Raw genomic sequence first — 19,036 nt, forward strand, 5'->3', positions numbered from 1 at the left:
TATATTTTAATGCATGTAACCGTGTTATCGCATGAGTCATCTGTGATATAACCTTGGTCCCCAACAGAAATGTCCCTAATAGGGTGAAACCTCCCCCCACCACCCTCCCCACCCCGCTCCGTCTGACCCCTGCCGCGGTGTCCTTCCCACTACCATCACCACCACTGTCTCTGAAGAGCAGCTGGAAACTGGCATGTTTGTGAAGTTAAAACACATGAAAGGAAGTTGAAAGAAGAAGTTGTCTTGAAGTGGGCCAGCATCCAGGGCTCCTGAGAAGCCACTTTTTCACTGGACTCTGATCAATGGGGCCTTGGCCCGCCTGACTGGGTGGTTCCTCCTCTGCCAAGAGAGAAGTATGTTTCCCCCATTCCGGAACTCAACGCTTTCTTAGGAGATGAACAGAATTCACTTTATTGTTCTAAAAACAGAGTCCCAGGCAATAGGGACAGAGAGACTGGCCCAGCAGGGGCTCTCTGGGCCAACTGAGCAAGGTGACAGGGCCCAGGAAAGGAGCTGTTGGCTGCACAAGGGCAGATGGAGTCAAGGAATCAGTGTTCGTGGGATCCTGGCTATCCCCACAGTGTCGTGGCTGGACCTTACAAGAACAGAAGCAAGTGAGGCACAGGTAGCTGGCCACCTTGTGCAGGAAGTGTTCATAACAAAGGCACTCAAAGCAGCAGAGATGTGGGATGCTGAGGGACCAAGCGAGCAGAGCAGGGAGTGCCGCAAGTGCTTGGAGGGGTCAGCAGGGACCCAAGCATCCAGAAAAGGTGGGGAGCATGCAAAGGGGTCTGAAAAATGGGACCCTCAGTGGAAAGCACTGAGAAGACCTTTATTCAGGTGAGGTTTGGGATGAATTCATTCCCACGGACTCCCCTTTGAAAGGCTCATTCCTCTAAGTATGGCTTTCAAACCAGTAGTGTCACCATCACCTGGAAGCCCTTTATTTTATTTTATTCTGTTTTGAGACAGAGTTTTGCTCTTGTCGCCAAGGCTGGAGTGCAATGGCACAATCTCAGCTCACTGTAACCTCTGCCTCCTGGGTTCAAGTGATTATCCTGCCTAGCCTCTCAAGTAGCTGGGATTACAGACATGTGCCACCACCCCTGGGTAATTTTTTTTGTATTTTAGTACAGACAGGGTTTCACCATGTTGCCCATGCTAGTCTGGAACTCCTGACCTCAGGTGATCCACCCGCCTTAGCCTCCCAAAGTGCTGGGATTACAGGCGTGAGCCACCATGCCTAGCCTGGAAGCCCGTTAGAAATGCACTCAGTAGAACTGTGGTCGCTAGAGGCGTGGGGAGGGTAGGGGTTGGGGAGGGAGAGGTTGGCTAACAGACACAAAGTTACAGCTACATAGGAGAGAGCAGGAATAAATCCTAGTGTTCTATAGCACTGTAGGGTGATGACCATTAACAAAAATGTATTGTATATTTTCAAATAGCTACAAGGCAGGATTTGGAATGTTCCCAACACAAAGACATGATAAATGTTTGAGGTGATGGATATGCAGATTACCCTGATTTGATCATGACACATTGTATGCAGTTATCAAAATATCATATGGACCCCATAAATATGTACAATTATTAGGTGCCAATTAAAAAATAAAACTTTTTTTTGGAGACAGAGTCTTGCTATATCACACAGGCTAGAGTGCAGTGGCCCAGGCTCATTGCAGCCTCCACTTACTGGGTTCAAGCGATTCTTGTGCCTCAGCCTCCCAAGTGGTTGGGACTACAGGCGTGCACCACCTCACCCAGCTAATTTTTGTATTTCTCATAGAGACGGGATTTCACCACGTTGACCAAGCTGGTCTCAAACTCCTGGCTTCAAGTGATCTGCCCACCTCAGCCTCGCACAGTTCTGGGATTACAGGCTTGAGCCACAGCGCCCAACCAAAAAATGAAACTTGTTAAAATGGAATGTAGACTCACAGGCCCCATCCCGATCCATGACTCTAAATCTGCATTTTGACAAAATCCCCTAAGTAAAGTTCAAGTGTGAGGAGTGCTGCTGTAAATGCCATGGTCAAGAAGCCACACACAAAAGCCAGGCCTGACCTGGTGTCTGGTAGTCCCAACATGTGTCCACTTTGCTACTACAAGAAACACAGCCAGGTGTGATGGTTCATGCCTGTAATCCCAGTGCTTTGGGAGGCCTGAGGCAGAAGGATTGCTTGAGGCCAGGAGATCAAGGCCAGTGTAGACAACATCCCAAGACCCGATTGCTATTAAAACAAAAAAAATTGCCAGGTGCAGTGTCGCATGCCTGAAGTCCCAGCTATTCCGGAGCCTGAGGTTGGATGATTGTTTGAGCCTAGGAGGTTGAGGCTGCAGTGAGCCGTGATTGTACCACTGCACTCCAGCCTGGGAGACAGAGTGAGACCCTGACTCAAAAAAAAGAATAGAGTACGTTTTATATATATATATTTATATTTATATTTATATTTATATTTATTTATATTTATATTTATAAATATATATATGACCATGGCATATGTGTGTGTGTGTATATATATACACATAACACTGTATATATAATATTCTGCTTTTTTTGCTAACCATTATGTTTTAAGCTTTTTTTTCCATACAGCCTCAGCATTTTGATGACTGCATGATACTCTTAGACTATTTCTACTTTTCTCTATTTTAAATATATATTATGATTTTTTAAAAAATCATTGTGGCCGGGTGCAGTGGCTCACGCCTGTAATCCCAACACTTTGGGAGGCTGAGGCAGGCGGATCACCTCAGAAACCTCATCTCTACTAAAAATACAAAAAACAGCCGGATGTGGTGGCACATGCCTATAATCCCAGCTACTCCGGAGGTTGAGGCAAGAGAATCGCTTGAACTCGGGAGGTGGAGTTTGCGGTGAACCGAGATCACGCCATTGCATTCCAGCCTGGGCAACAAGAGCGAAACTCTGTTTAAAATATATATATATATATATTGCGTAGAGCCCAGGCGCGGAGGCTCACGCCTATAATCTCAGCACTTTGGGAGGGCGAGGCAGGAGAATTGCCAAAGATCAGGAGTTCAACACCAGCCTGGCCAACATGGTGAAACCTTGTCTCTACTAAAAATACAAAAAATTAGCCTGGCGTGGTGGCAAGCACCTGTAATCCCACCTACTCGGGAGGCTGAGGCAGAAGAATCGCTTAAATGCAGGAGGCAGAGGTTGCAGTGAGCCGAGATTGCGCCACTGCACTCCAGCCTGGGTGACCGAGCAAGACTCCATCTCAAAAAAAAAAAAAAAAAAATTGTGTATGAGTTTGCTAATTAGTTGGATTTAGAGGTCCTATCTCTAAAAAACTAAACTAAAATAATAAATGCCACTGGGTCTCCTTTCCTCCCAGGAGACCAGGGTTCCCCATGCCTTCCCTGCTTCACTTCCCTGCATGGCCCCTGAACCAGGGTGGGGACGCCTTGGGGCATGGGGCGTGGCAGGACAGCAGGACATTATTGGGCCTGAGCACTTGGGCCTGGGCCTGGCCGCAGCTGAAAGGTCCTGGGTGGCTCTGCAATGCTTCGCCACCCGTGCGCTGGAGGGCTCGGGTCACAGGAAGGGGCGAGCACCTTGCTCCTGGGGTGTCCCACGTGCAGGTCTTTGCTTCCAGCCAGTGGTTGGAACGTCAGCGCCCCACACTGAGGAATTCTGTTCATGACTGAGGCCCCCTGTAATGACCGCTGGCTGCCTTCATTCCAGCAGGCATTCCTTGCCGGCTTGATTCCCCCGCTCCAGACACCCTAACTGTGGGAGGGGCGGCCTCAGAAAATGATAATTAAAAGCTAATGTTTCCCCTTGTGACTCTGGGCCTCCGGATGTCCCTACAGTGACCCCACCTCCCAAATCCTCATCCTGAACCATCACCTTGTCCCCACCTGGGCTCCTCTCAGCTTCATTAAATGCTCCTGTGGCCTCAATCCAATCGCCCTCCCCATTCTGAAAGTGTAGGAAAGAATGTGGATAGAACCAAGGGCCCGCGGTTCCCGTTCCAGCTCCTCTGCTTCTGTGTGACCATGACAAAGCACTTCCCATATCCGTGCCTCAGTTTCCTCCATATAGAATCAAGGGATTGGATAAAATGGATGATCTCTGAGGTCCTTTGCAGCTGTGACTCTCTGTGACTTTATTTCAGAGAATTATCACTGGGCCTAAATGAAATGAGATCATGGATGTTACAAAACATTGAAAAGGTTTAAAACTACACATATATATGACACACAGAGGAATAAGGAGTCTCCTTTTCTTTTTTACTTTTATCTATTTTTTTGAGACAGAGTCTTGCTCTGTCACCCAGGTTGGAGTGCAGTAGTGCAATCACCACTCACTGCAGCCTCGACCTCCTGGGCTCAAGAGATCCTCCCACTTCAGCCTCCCAAGTAGCTGAGACTACAGCCATGTGCTACCACGCCTGGCTAACTTTTTGGATTTTTTTTGTAGAAACTGGGTTTTCCTGTGTTGCCCAGGTTGATCTCAAACTCCTGGCCTCAAGCAGTCCTCCTGCCTTGGCCTCCCAAAGTGCTGGGATGACAGGCATGAGCCACCACACCTGGCCAAGAATTTTCTTTTCTCTAATCCCCCAGCAGTATGTGTCCTTCTAGTGTTGTTTTGTTTCATGGTCTGTTTTCCCTGCCAGATTGGGAGCAACATGAGGGCAAAATGGAGGTGGTTTTTTGTTGTTGTTTTTTGGTTTTTTTGTTGTTATTGTTGTTGTTTGAGACGGCATCTCGCTCTGTCACCCAGGCTGGAGTGCAGTGGCATGATCTTGGCTCTCTGCAACCTCCGCCTCCCAGGTTCAAGTGATTTTCCTGCCTCAGCCTCTTGAGTAGCTGGGCTTACAGGTGTGCACCAGCATGCCTGGCTAATTTTTGTATTTTTAGTAGACACAGGGTTTCACTACGTTGGCCAGGCTGGTCTCAAACTCCTGACCTCAGGTGATCTGCCCACCTTGGCCTCCCAAAGTGCTGATATTACAGGCATGAGCCACTGCACCCAGCCTCTCTATTTTTTAAATCCCCTCTCAATAACTAACACCCACGGAAGCTGCTCAGTAATGTTGTTGACTTGGGGACAGACTGATAACCCCCCTGGCTGCTCATTCATTTAAATGGACTAGTAAGAAGCTTAACAGAAAAGTAGTTACCTTTGCTTCTTAGGAGGGGAAGGGAAAGAACCTCTTTTAAATATATCTTACTTCTTTCAAGGAAAAAAAGTAGTTTGGTCCCTCAAAATTAGTTGTATTTGGAAATTCAAATGGAATTTTTAATACTGCCTTGCAAATAAACACATATCAACATGCCCAAGGCTTAGTTCCATTCCCCAGGCTCTTCTTAAGTATACTGTGTGCTGAATGCCAACCCTCCACTCAATAGTTAGAGAACACAGAAGAGATACTATAAAGTACTAAAATTTTTAAAGTAAACATAGCAGAACTTAGATATCAAAATAAATATTGTCCCATTTGAAATGTCCCTTTGGAAGGATATACACTCATTCTAATATGTTGTATTGCTCAAAACTCTTTGGAACGTTTTGAACGCTATCTTTAAACCATCAGATTTTTAATTGACCATTACAAATCTTTATGTGGTGATTAGCAGGGGAAATGTCTCTCCTGAAGCCAGCCCTGGTGAATAAGCTGGATGATCAGGCTTATTCAGTCAGGTCAAAAATCTAAATAATGTGTGTCTTATAGTGAAGTTCTTAAAGAGCACATGTGTGGCCTTCCAACATGAATCCACTGAAGGTCTTTCTCTGAGTTGCACAGGTTCAGCTGTGTCTGTAAAAATCAGTCTCTTGACAGATCTTCTTCCACCCTGGTCCTACTCTCCACCTCCCAACTCCCATCATCTATTCTCAACACTGCAGCCAAAAGATCTTTTAGAAACAGAAGTTGCTCGTTGGTTTGAAAACCCGCGAGACCTCCCATCTCATTTGGAGGAGTGGCCAAAGTCCACAGGGTGGCTTCTAAGACCTAGCTCCCTGGGCCCTCTCCAATCTCCTTCCACACCACCGTCTCCTTCAGCGGCTTTGGCTCCAACCACATGGCCTCCCTGCCATTCCTCAAACACACTAGGATGCTCCTGTTTAGGACCATTCTCTAGCTGTCCTCTGTTTGGAAACTTCTCTTCCAGAAATCCACTTGGCCAGCCCCATCATTTCCTTTATGTTTTTGGTAAATTATCACCTTCTCAACGAGACATACCCTGACTTTCTATTTAATACCTCTATTAATAGTGCCTTCTTTTTTGTAATATCTTCTGCTTAATACCTTCCACTTAATAACTTCCATTTAATGACACACAGACATGCATGGACACACTCACTCCTTAGCCCCAGGACCCTGGCCTTCTTCTCATTTCTTCCCTGGTGTTTATCACCTTCTACCATAATATCTAATTTATCTAATATTATTTATAGTATGTCTTTTTGTCTGCATGCTCCTGTGAGAACTAAGCTCAGGAAGCCCAGTATCTTTGTCTGTTTAATTGAGTTTCAAAAGCCTAGAACAGGCACATAGCTGGTACTCAATAAAAACATGTTGAATTGAATTGGATTGGATTGCATCAAATCGAATTGACTTGAATTGCATTGCATTGTGTTGAATAAGTCCCAACTTATATAAAGTATACTCCCTGCCTTCCAGTTGCTTGTATATCTGATTGAGATAACTAGTGACATACACATGAAAGTGACTAGCAGTACACAGCAGTCCAGGACTAAGTGGAACTTGCAGTGATGCTGCAGGAACCCTGGATGGATGAGTGCCGGCTGCAGGAGGAGAAAGGACCTGAGCTGAGCCTCCCATCTAGTCAAGCAAACCCTCTCCTTGTCCCCAGCACAGGCCGTGCTGTTCCAGCCTCTACTCATCTGCTCACGCTGGCCCTCTGCCTGAAGTCCCCCACCTTTCCTGCACACTTACCTAAATGCTATCCACCCAAGTCCCCTTCCTCCTCACCACTTTCCCTGATTACTCCAGCCCTCCTCTGAGCCCCTGTAGCTCCTATATTTTGTTTCAGATCATTTAGCCTTTACATAGAACTGTTCTGTGTGTGCGCATGTCATTTCCCCAGCTAAGAACCACATCTTTTGCTTCTCTATTCTAAACAGGGCCAAGGGCTGGGCACGGTGGCTCATGTTATAATCCTTGCACTTTGAGAGGCTGAGGCGGGTGGATCACCTGAGGTTAGGATTTCAAGACCAGTCTGGCCAACATGATGAAACCCCATCTCTACTAAAAATACAAAAAACTTAACCAGGCGTGGTGGTGCATGCCTGTAGTCCCAGCTACTCGGGAGGCAGAGGCAGGAGAATCGCTAGAACCTGGGAGACAGAGGTTGCAGTGAGCTGAGCTTGCACCACTGCAATCCAGCCTGGGTGACAGAACGAGACTCCATCTCAAAAAATAAACAATAAATAAATAGTGCCAAGCACAGCACAAGTAGTGGCACCTGGTACATGTGGCACCAAGTGGTTAGTCAATAGGCAGAGAAAAAAGGAAGGTGGCTTTCCAGGAGAGGTAAATCTCAAAAACAAAGATACCATGGTGTGAACTGCCATGATGAGTTTACAAATATGACACCAGTCTTCTCAGCCCAAGCTGAGGCTGGTATTACCTGAAGAGCTTATCCCAAATATCTCTGGCTGGGCACAGTGGCTTAACCCTGTAATCCCAGTACTTTGAGAAGCCGAGGCGGTGGATTGCTTGAGACCAGGAATTCAAGACCAGTCTGGGCAACATGGTGAAATCCTACCTCTACTAAAAATACAAAAATTAGCTGGGCATGGTGGCACGTGCCTGTAGTCCCAGCTACTCAGGAGGCTAAGGTGGTGGGATCAATTGAGCCTGGGAGGTAGAGGCTGCAGTGAGCTGTGACTGTGCCACTGCACTCTAGCCTAGGTAATAAAGCAAGACCCTGTCTCAAAAACAAAAATTCCCTGGCTGGGCATAATGCCTCATGACTGCAATCCCAGCACTGTGGGAGGCAGAGGGAGGATCACTTTAGCCCAGGAGTTCAAGAGCAGCCTGGGCAACAAAGCAAGACCCTATCTCTACAAAAAAATTACACATTAGCCAAGTGTGGTGGTGCATGTCTGTAGTCCCAGCTACTCAAGAGGCTGAGGTGGGAGGACTGTTTGAGCCCAAGAATTTGAGGCTGCAGTGAGCTATAATGAGACCACTGCACTCCAGCCTCAGCAACAGAATGAGACTCCGACTCAAAAAAAAAAAAATCTCCTTTTGGGGACCTTACCCCAGACTAATGTTATCAGATTATCAGGGAATGTGGCCCTGGCATCGCCAAGTGATTCTAATGTGTAGCTGGAATTAAGAACAATCATTGTATTAGAGAAAACATAAGGAGGCCACGCGTGGTGGCTCATGCCTGTAATCCCAGCACTTTGGAAGGCCCAGGCGGGTGGATCACTTGAGGCCAGGAGTTTGAGACCAACATGGCTAACATACCAAAACCCCATCTCTACTAAAAAATACAAAAATTAGCGGGGCATGGTGGCCCACAGCTATAGTCCCAGCTACTCAGGAGGCTGAGGGACAAGAATCACTTGAACCTGGGAGGCGAAGACTGTAGTGAGCTGAGATTGTATCACTGCACTCCAGCCTGGGTGGCAGAGCAAGACCTCCAGACTGGGTGACAGAGCAAGACTCTGTCTCAAAAAAACAAAAGGATAAAGGGGTATATGAGAAATTGGGAAGGCGGCCTAAAATGCTGCAGTTGTGACTATCCCTCCTTTCCATTTTTTTCCTATGAGTTTGTCATGGGAATTTGTCTTTGTCAGGGTAGCCTGGATGGATGAACTGTGGACAGATGTGTCCATCCTCTGCCTAATGCTATAATGAGTAGCAAGAGGTCAGAGAAGCTATGGAGAGAGCAGAAGGCACCAACAAATGTGGCCAAGGCCAGGGGTCATCTGCACCCACGGAATGCAGAAACGTTTGGAAAACCTAGAGGACTCGTGTAGACCACTTGACAATTTTTGTTGCAATTTCTCTCCTTCCTTGGTTGTTAGCAGTCAGGTTACTCGCTCATGCCTGCCCAGCAGAAGAGCTAAGAAGTGTGTAAATTATCTTGACATTACTCTTTCAGGAATTCCTGGCTAATTCCTTACACTCCTGTTCCCTCTACATCCTAGGAAACTGAGCAGAAGTTGAATCTTCTCTCTTATATGTAACCTGGCTCACATGCACTGAAGAGTATGCAAGAAACTTGAGTGACAAAATTAGCCGGGCGTGGTGGTGGGTGCCTGTAGTCCCAACTACTCCAGAGGCTAAGGCAGGAGAATCATTTGAACCCGGGAGGCAGTGAGCCAAGATCACGCTACTGCACTCCAGCCTGGGCGACAGAGCGAGACTCTGTCTCAAAAAAAAAGAAACTTGAGTGACAGAAGTCCTCATCCTAGTCTGGTCTGTAGATGTCCTCTGCTCCATCTCTCCTCTCCTCCCTCCTTTATGTAGAAAACTTAGAGACTTAGAGACAGACCAAGAAACTAAGCAGCACTTCCTGTTGATTGATTTCAGAGGCACCTGTGCAGACCAGGCCTCTCTTCCCACTGCCCTGACTGCACTGTCACACATGAAGTATCAATATCACTATTACCAAACATCACTCTTCCCCTCTGCCACAGCTAGAGATGGGGCTGAAAAGCTGAGCTCCTCTGAGAAAGGAAACGAGGCTTAAATTCAGAGTGAGACCGAAAAAACTGAGATGAAAACTTTTCCTGCGAGCAGGATCTGCTTATTTGGGAATAGTGGGAAGGGAAGGGAAGGGAAGGGAAGGGAAGGGAAGGGAGGGTGGGAAGGGCAGGGAAAAGGAACATAAAGGAAAATATGTTGGCACCTAGTGGCTGAAAGAGGGAGAGAAGGGTGTGCCAGGGAACGAGGGGGCGGGTGTGGAAAGATGAGGCCTGGGTGCTCATGACAGCCTTCCCTGACTCCACGAGCTTGCCAAGTCCCAGCCCTAGATCCCAGAGGGGTCACGGCCGAGGTCCCCACTCCGGAGGCCACTACCTTTCATTTTCTTGCTCCCCAGTCTCTGTGCCCGGAATCACTGTCTCCCAGGCTCTGGCCAACCTGTAGCCTCTCCGTGCTGAAAAGGACCCCCTAAAAAACCCAAGGGGGAAGGACCCAGCACACAGCCGCGAACCACAGATACACCAAGAGGTAACTCTAAACTCCAGAGCTGGGCCCAGGAGGAGGGGAAGGGTGGAGGGGGGATGAGGTTTTTCCACTTCCATTCGCAACTGTCAGGCGGGTGATTAATGACCAACAGGTTTGGAATCGCCTCTATTGCCAGATCAGTATTGTTGCCTGTGACAGCTAATGAGGTTGGACAGGCTTCTCCACACTGAGCTTTACGGGCCCGCTCCCTCCCCTGCAGAGCTCACAAGCCCTGCCAGCTTTTGTGCACTGGAATGTTCAAGCCCCACCCCCCTTCATTCCTCCAACGCCACCTCCCCCCAACTCTCTGAACCACCATCTCACTCCAGAATCTTGCCCATCCACCAAGGAAGCTGGGTAGTGAGGCTTCAAGCCCCAGCCTGCTCAGAGATACCCATCTGTTACACCCACACCCCCAAAAGCCCCTTTCCCATTCCCACTCGAGCTTGAGCAATGGGGCTGGAAGGAAGGAAAAAGAACGAAAGCGAACATTTCGGCCCTTGGGTTTAAGATGACAGAAGGATCTCTAAACACTTGCTTTGGACAGTCTGGCCAGCAAGTTTAACAAGGCCATTCCACAGCCAGCTGTAAAATTCAAGAAGTATTTTATACACTCATGGCTTCAATCTGGCAGATGTGCTAAGGGTGTGAGGATGGAGGAGTGAGAGAACTTGGGAAAGGTGATTTAATAATAGTTAATAATGATTTTTAACCAACCACCTTACGCCTAGATACACAAAGCCAGGTGTCAGTGCAGAAATCAACGTGGTCCTAGGTCTAAGGGTAAGGAAATACTGGCTTTGTTTTCTGCTCTCTTACAAATAATATTTACCTTTGTGCTAGTTCACATCTTGATATGGTTAAGCACATGTTTGCCTGTGGTTTAATATTTGAAGGAATTGGAGCAACATAATAAGCAAACAGCATAAAAAGCCCAGAAAGACCCCCTCAGCTTAAAAATCTATTACTTTTCAGTGTGATATAAATGTATTTTGCTTCTGCTCAGAGCAATTTCCTAGTTTACTCTTATTAAACCAGAAGACGGCTTAGCAGAGTTCTTGATTTATGAAACACATACTAGATTCATTAAAACCTTAAAAGATTTAATACATTTTATCAGGACATTAAATCTGTGCAGGCTTTTTAAATCAAATACCTGCCATATTTCATCCCCCACACCCTGCACACTTACTTAAGAACACTAAAATGTGGACTGACAAACATTATGGGTGTTTCAGGCCTGATTTCTAAGTGGCAGTAAAGTCCTCCCCTCCAGGATTTATAGCCTGGCTTCTCCCCAAGTCTGGTCTTCCAAAGAACAACTGACTCTCCTCTTTAGAATTTGGTTGGGTAGGATGAGCTGAGATGTAGAACACACACAAACACACACACACACACACACACACACACACACAACTTCTTCCTCTCCCATTACATAGCCAACGTTCCTATTCTCATGGGTTCTCTAGGACCCCACCCTTCAACACCACTCGCCCATCTTCTGTCTTCTTCCAGAACTCCTTTTGGCCTCTGCTTCCATGCAGACACACTCCTAACATCTCCTTCTCTCCCTCCCCTACTCCCCTGACTCTTAGCCCATACAGAACTGCATCCATGTAACACCTGCCACGCTTTGGGAAGCAAAGCTTGCCCTCTTATTCTTAATCCCCTCCTTTTTAAGTCTATCCACACCACAGTGGTTCTCAGCTAGGGGCAAATTTGTCTCACGCACACACGACTGGGGACATTTGGCAATGCCTGAAGACATATTTGGTTGTCACAACGAGATGGGGGTGTTGCTACCAGCATCTAGGGATAGAGGCCAGAGAATCTGTTAAATGTCCTACAATGCACAAGCCAGCCCCTCTACTCCACAGCGTGGAAAAAAAGAGAGAAAAAGAAAAAGAAAGAATGAAAGAAAAGAAGGAAGGGCCAGGCACAGTGGCTCACGCCTATGATCTCCGCACTTTGGAAGGCCAATGCAGGAGGATTGCTCAAGGCCAGGAGTTTAAGACCTGCCCTGGATAACACAGTGAGACCTCATCTCTACAGAAATATAGCCGGGCATAGTGGCGTGCATCTGTAATCCTAGCTACTCAGGAGGCCGAGACAGGATGATCACTTGAGCCGAGGAGTTCAAGGCTGCAGTGAGCTATGATTGTGCCACCGCACTCCAGCCTGAGTGACAGAGTCCCTGGATCTCAACTAAGTAAATAAAATAAAAGAGAGAGGGGGAAGGAAGAAAGCGAGGGAGGAAGCAAGAGAGAGGGAGGAAGGAAGGAAGGGAGGGAGGAAGGAAGGGAGAGAGGGAGACTGTGAGTATCTAGAACCTTACCAGGTTGTGGTAAGGTTGTGGTAAGTGGTCTTCTCCACTCTCCTTCATTGCTTTCACACTTAGGATTGTGGCTCATAGATAATAGTTGTTTCAATAAATGTTTACAGGGTCAAACTAAATCTCTGTCCTAACACACTGACATTTTCCAAAATCAGAAATGTAAGGGAAAAAAACACTGGATTTACAATCAGTTGATCTGCCTGTGACCTTGAGGAATGGCTGAAGCCCTCTCTCCTGTGTATCCTTATCTGTGAAGTGGAGTTGTGGTGCTATTACCCTCACGGACTATTACGAGCATTCAATGAGCTGGTGTAACTGACAGCGCTTTTACATTCTAAAAGGTCATGGGATGTTTATTATTTTTGTTGACAAACACATATTGAGTGCTTATTGTACGCCAGAATTATGTTAGACCTTCAGAGGGTGGGACGGGTACAAAAATGAACAGACGAAGCTCCTGCCCTCGCAGATCTTACGGTCTTGTAAGAAGCACAGACAAAAACTAGAATGTTTCAGTGTATTATAATCAGTGCTGTACGACAAGAATGCACAGGATATTGCGGACACAGATAAGAAACACTTAGAAGGGTCTTCAAAGATGAATAAGGCTGGGCACAGTGGCTCACGTCTGTAATCCCAGCACTTTGGGAGACCTAGGTGGCTGGATCACTTGAGGTCAGGAGTTCGAGACCAGCCTGGCCAACATGGTGTAAACCCCGTCTCTACTAAAAATACAAAAATTAGGCAGGCATGGTGGCCCACGCCTGTAATCCCAGCTACCCGGGGTGCTGAGGCAGGAAAATCGCTTGAAACCAGGAGGCGGAGGTTGCAGTGAGCCGAGATCGCACCACTACACTCCAGCCTGGCCTGGGCGACAGAGGGAAAAAAAAAGAAAAAGAAGAAAGAAAGATAGATGAATAAGAGCTGGTCTAGCAAAAAAAAAAAAAAAAAAAAAAAGACTGCAGAATAAGATCATAAAAGCTGTAGGTATAGGTAGGGGATCACATCATTAAAAATCTTATATGAAAAGTTAAGAGGATTTGAACTTTTTTCTGTAGGAAACCTATTATGGTGTTTTTAAGCAGAAAAGGTATCCATCAAAGAACACATGGGGTACATTGTGGACAACACACTGATTTAAGGGCAAATGGAAGGTGGGGGTGAGGAGATGGCTAACATTAGATTATTACAATAATCCAGGTGATAAAGCCCTGAACTGCCTGGAGAGGAAAGTACAGGGTCAAGGAATAATTACGATGGATGGGGCAGATTAAAGACAGTGGCTGAGTGTCTAGCCTGGATGGTTGAGTGAATGGTGGCATCTTTAGGGGGAGGAAGATATTTGAAGGGAACTATGAGTTCCGTTTTAGAGATGATCCATTTCTCCCTGTCTAAAATCCAAAGAAATGGTATTCTAGTGTGTAGCTTGTGGTTATCAATATGCATTTAGGAGCATCACCAGCGACCACATAATTAGAATACGGAGAACACAAGAGGCCTTCCAGAAAGAGAAGATAGAGAAAAGAAAAGCAGTAGGGGCCGGGCACAGTGGCTCACCCCTGTAATCCCAGCACTTTGGCAGGTCGAGGTGGGTGGATCACTTGAGGTCAGGCGTTCAAGACCAGCCTGGCCAACAAGGCAAAATCTCATCTCTACTAAAAATACAAAAATTAGCCGGGCATGGTGGTGGGCACCTGTAATTCCAGCTACTCGGGAGACTGAAGCAGGAGAATCACTTGAACCCAGGAGGCAGAGGTTGCAGTGAGCTGAGATTGCCCCATTGCACTCCAGTTTGGGTGACAAGAGCAAAACCGTCACAAAAAAAAAAAAAAAAAAAAGGAAAAGAAAGAAGAGCAGTAGGTCAAGGACAGAGTTCTGAGGAATAGTTGAAGATGAGTTCAAGCAGAGATTAAAAATAGGAACACTCAGACAAGTAGACCCAGGAGGGAGGGAATCGTTCACAGAGGCCAAGAGAGGAAGAGTCTAAGAATTCAGGGAACCAATCAACAGCACCCCGTGCATCAGAGAAGGCAACTGAAGGGTTAAGAACAAGGGAATGGAGAGTGAGGAAGTAATGACATCAAGTGTAGGCTACTTTTTCAAGAAACTTTGCTCAAAGGGAAGGAGACAAATCAGGTAAGAACTAGAGGCTTACATAGGATCAACGGAGAGGCTTACAGGGAAGGGCGTGGAGAAATTGCACAAGATTATAGGCTGTGGCTAAAGAACTGGTAGAAAGAGGAGATAATTAAAGGCTCTAGGTCCCTGAGGAAAGAGGAGGGATGAGATTAAGAAACCAGATGAAAAAAGATTGGCCTAGAATAAACATGGGTTACCTTATCCTCTGAGACTCACATCGCTGTATACAAGGTTTCTCTTACGTATAACAAAAAAGAAGTCTATCAATGACATGGAGAGATGTGTAGATAAGTATATGTAGATAAAATTTCATACAGTCTTTAAAAAAAAATTCCTAATGTTACTATAAATTCAGAGTTGGAGGGAGGGTTAGAGATGTCAAAGGAAAGGTCATCCCAGGCACATCAGGCCAAGCCAAAATGCAACTGCCAGGCTTGTTGGAACACAATCTCAGGGTCACAGGCTACTCTTCTCATCATCCCCCAAATGCAGTAGGAACCTTAGCCAAGCCCCCTTTCTGGAGACTTCTTCTCCTTGGACTTCTCTACAAGTAAAATAAATGAGTTGGATTAAAATCATAGGCAATAACCTATCTGTCCATCAACAGGTGAGTGGATAAACAAATTGTTGTATAGCTATACATTGAAACACTACACAGCAATAAAAAGGAATGAACTCTTGATAGACTCAACAACATGGATGAATCTCAAAATAATTATTCTGGGTTTTCAAAAAAGCCAGACCCCCCCCCCCCCTCCTAAAAGGGTACATACTGTACAATTCCATGCATATAAAATTCTACAAAACGCACACTAGAGTGGCAAAAGCAGATCAGTGGTCTTTTGAGAATCGAAAAGGGGGTGTCCCAAAGGGGTGTAAGATGGAGAAATTACAAAGAGGCATGAGGAAATTTGGAGCCATGATGCATGTGTTCATCATACTGATTGTGGTAATGGCTTCACAGGTGTTTGCAAGTCAAAACGTAAATTGTAGATTTTATCAACAGTTTATTATATGTCAATTATATCTCAATAAAGCTGTAAAAACATGTAATATAAAATTACCTTTAGGTGCCTTCTAGCTGACTTTCAACTCAATTTTTTTCCTGATGGCTCTTTGATCCCTTTACCCAATTGCCTTGAAGAAACATCATTGGCCCCAGGCAAATATGCTTTTGTTCTCAGAAGGCACCAATCCTGGGTTTTTGCAATTGAAAAAAAAGAAAAGAGGAAAAATTTCTGAGCCCCCTTAATAACTAAGGATACAGTTCATTCCTCTTCCCATAAGCTCACCAAAATCTTACTGGAATCAAACATTCTAAAAGATTATTTCTATTCTGTGTTTTAGAGCCTAAAGTAAAAAAGATAAGCTTTAAATCAAACAGAAACTTTTTCCAGCAACTTCTACTCTTGTGATACTGAACTGAACTGAAGCAAAAGATTTTAAGAGTTGCCTGAATCCTTTGGAGTTAACCTGGTTATTGACTTAAAAAGTCTAATTGTGAAATTGACTTAAAAATCCCTAATTGCAAAAGAAGGGGTCTCTTCTCTCTTTGGAATGACACTCTCACTAACAATTTTCTTGATAAGAGGACCCAACAAACAGCAATAGAAATAGAAAACTATAGATTGCTAGGTGAGAGTATTTTTTAACCTGCTTCAACCTACAACTGCAAAATGAACTGGCCCAATTTAATTAGAAAAAGTCTCACAATTTCTGACCACCGATCTACATTCCTGAAAGGTTCCATGTGAAATAAATGTGGTGTGTGTGTGTGTGTGTGTGTGTGTGTGTGTGTGTGTGTGAGAAACTGAATCATTTTCTAACTCATTCAGTATAAAAAAGAAATAGACTTGGGATCATTTGAACTCTGCCTTTGCAATTTATCATCTTCGTGATCTTAGACAATCTCTTAATTTCTCTAAGCTTCAACTTTCTCCTCTAAAATGGAGTTGAACTCAAAGGGCTGACCTAAAGATTACATAAAATGAGAAAAAGTAAGGTACTGGGGCTGATAACATAGACAGTATTCAATAAAGCTTTATGAAATCTGTATTGTAAATATCCATTGAGGTATAATTTCAGAAGCCTTTATCTCTTCTTCTGATAAGCCTTCATTTGGTTATTATTTAATACCATTCAACTTAAAGTATATCATTCTCTCGCCCTGTGTCACATTAATAATCTGCAGTAATAACCCACAAACATGCAAGAACACATTAAGGGAATTTGCTATTTAAAACAGCAACAGCTAATACTTGGTGAACACTTAAAATGTACCAAATGTTGTGTATGCTTTTCACAACAGTCCTATAAGTTTCATACCGCTATTACTTTGATTTTACAGATGAAGAAACTGAGGCACAGATAATTTTTCCAGTGTTACAGAACTAATAAAAGGCAGGCTCCAGGATTTAAACAAGGCAGCCTGACTGTGGAGTATCTGAGCTAAATCACTACTCTATATTGCGAGATTTTTTAAAAAATAAAATTTTAGCCAGGCGCGGTGGTTCACACCTGTAATCCCAGCACTTTGGGAGCCCAAGGTATGTGGATCACTTGATGTCAGGAGTTCAAGACCAGCCTGACCAACATGGTGAAACCCCATCTCTACTAAAAATACAAAAATTAGCCAGTCATGGTGGCATGCATCTGTAGTCCCAACTACTCGGCAGGCTGAGGCAGGAGAATCGCTTGAATCCGGGAGGCAAAAGTTGCAGAGCTGAGACCGTGCCATTGCACTCCAGCCTGGGTGACAGAGCGAGACAAGGAAGGGAGGGAGGGAGGGAGGGAGGGAGGGAAAGAAATTGTAAACATTTTTGTTAAACAAATCATCACAAATCCATCTGCTGGGTAACATAAAAATCACAGGTCTCTTAAGAAAGAGATTTTCAGAGGTACTAGATCATCATGTACTCGTACATCATGAAGTCTACCCGCCCCCCCGCCTTTAGGCAGGTCCACAACTAAATAACTCAAGCCTGGTAAAATGACTCCTAAGAACACAATTCCAAAACTTCTACCCACAATTCACTCCAAAGTTTAATGTGAGGAAATTTTTATTTTTAATTGACACATAATAATAGTACATATTTATGGGAAGGGGAGGGGAGTTGGGGGTTGCCAGAGGTTGGTTAAAGGAAATTCTTAAATTACAAGTAATTCAAATACTTGATGCTGCAGGCTAGCCCCTATTTCATGGGTTAATGAACCCTAATATTTCCATTTTTCTTACTCAACTATTAAATAAACATGTATTAAGTATGCCCAGCTGAGTTATATCACTGAACATGGAGAGAAAAAACTCAGGTTCTGATAGGATTGATCAAGAGATTGGCCAGCTGTGTCTGTTTGGAGTGGGGGATGCAGGAACAGAGTAGGGAGAGGAAAGGTCTTCATTTATGGAAATGGGCACAGAGCTCCCAGACAGCACCATGTAACACTCGTATGGGCTTCACTATGTAATGCTGAAACATCCCAACACCCAGAGCAAACCCAGGAAATGTAAACGGGCCAATCCCAAGCAGGCATGCCTGGGAAAAAACCACACTTCCCTTTTCCTGAGTCTTAAATCTGTCTAACACCACCGGCTTGCCATCTTCCCGGTGTAAAAGTTTTTCTTTTACTGAAGGCTATAATTAAGTGGCCTCTTTCTTTTCTGCAAACAAAATACTAATAACTTCAGTGGCTGAATTAGAAATGCCCGAATGTGATGTTGGTGAGTAGGGCAGGTTGAGGAAAACGTGAGGCCCTTAGCCTAGGAGACACAAAGTCTGGATTCCAGGCCTAGTCCCACGTTGCCTTCAGTCTGTATTTACTGGGCACCTAAGCCCCGGGGGTGCGGAAGGAAAGTCAGTCTCTGCTCTCCCGGGAACATACAGTTTATCTAGAAAGACGAAGTGCACAAGCCGCTGTGCACTGTGGCAGGAGTTAAAAAAGCAATGAACTCAAGATATTAAGGAAACACAAAGGAAGCTTTCCTTGGCTTTTACCCTTGAACCTCGCTGAACTTCTTAGATTCCTTTCATTAAAATTAGAATAATTCCTTGTTAATATACTTTGTGGTGTTGCAGGGTCGCAATGGCCAAAGCTCCCAGAAAAATATAAAGAACTCAAGGTAGGGATTTTTGATTAGTGAGGTAATGATGCTAATCTGTACACTGAAAAGACTGTTTCATTTCAGCTGTGCTATAGGAAAACAAACAGTTACAACTCGCTAGTAGTTTATCAAGGCGGAAAAAAAAAAGGCCGCGCATGGTGGCTCACGCCTGTAATCTCAGCAGTTTGGGAGGCCGAGGCAGGAAGATTGCTTGAAGCCAGAGTTTGAGACCAGACATACCGAGACCCTGTCTTTACTAAAAATAAAATTGTCAAGTGT

At 45.1% G+C, this 19,036-nt stretch overlaps 1 long non-coding RNA gene across 1 annotated transcript; it reads left to right on the forward strand.

Moving 5' to 3' along the window:
- Window positions 1-426: 426 nt before the first annotated feature.
- Window positions 427-16,500, forward strand: LOC119618874 (uncharacterized). Its single transcript, XR_005235229.2, has 3 exons — window positions 427-840; window positions 10,057-10,187; window positions 16,006-16,500. It is a non-coding gene; the product is annotated as an uncharacterized lncRNA (long non-coding RNA).
- The last annotated feature ends 2,536 nt before the right edge of the window (window positions 16,501-19,036 follow it).

The sequence above is a fragment of the Chlorocebus sabaeus genome, chromosome 8 (assembly GCF_047675955.1).
Source record: "Chlorocebus sabaeus isolate Y175 chromosome 8, mChlSab1.0.hap1, whole genome shotgun sequence".
In the NCBI taxonomy this organism is placed as follows: Eukaryota; Metazoa; Chordata; class Mammalia; order Primates; family Cercopithecidae; genus Chlorocebus; species Chlorocebus sabaeus.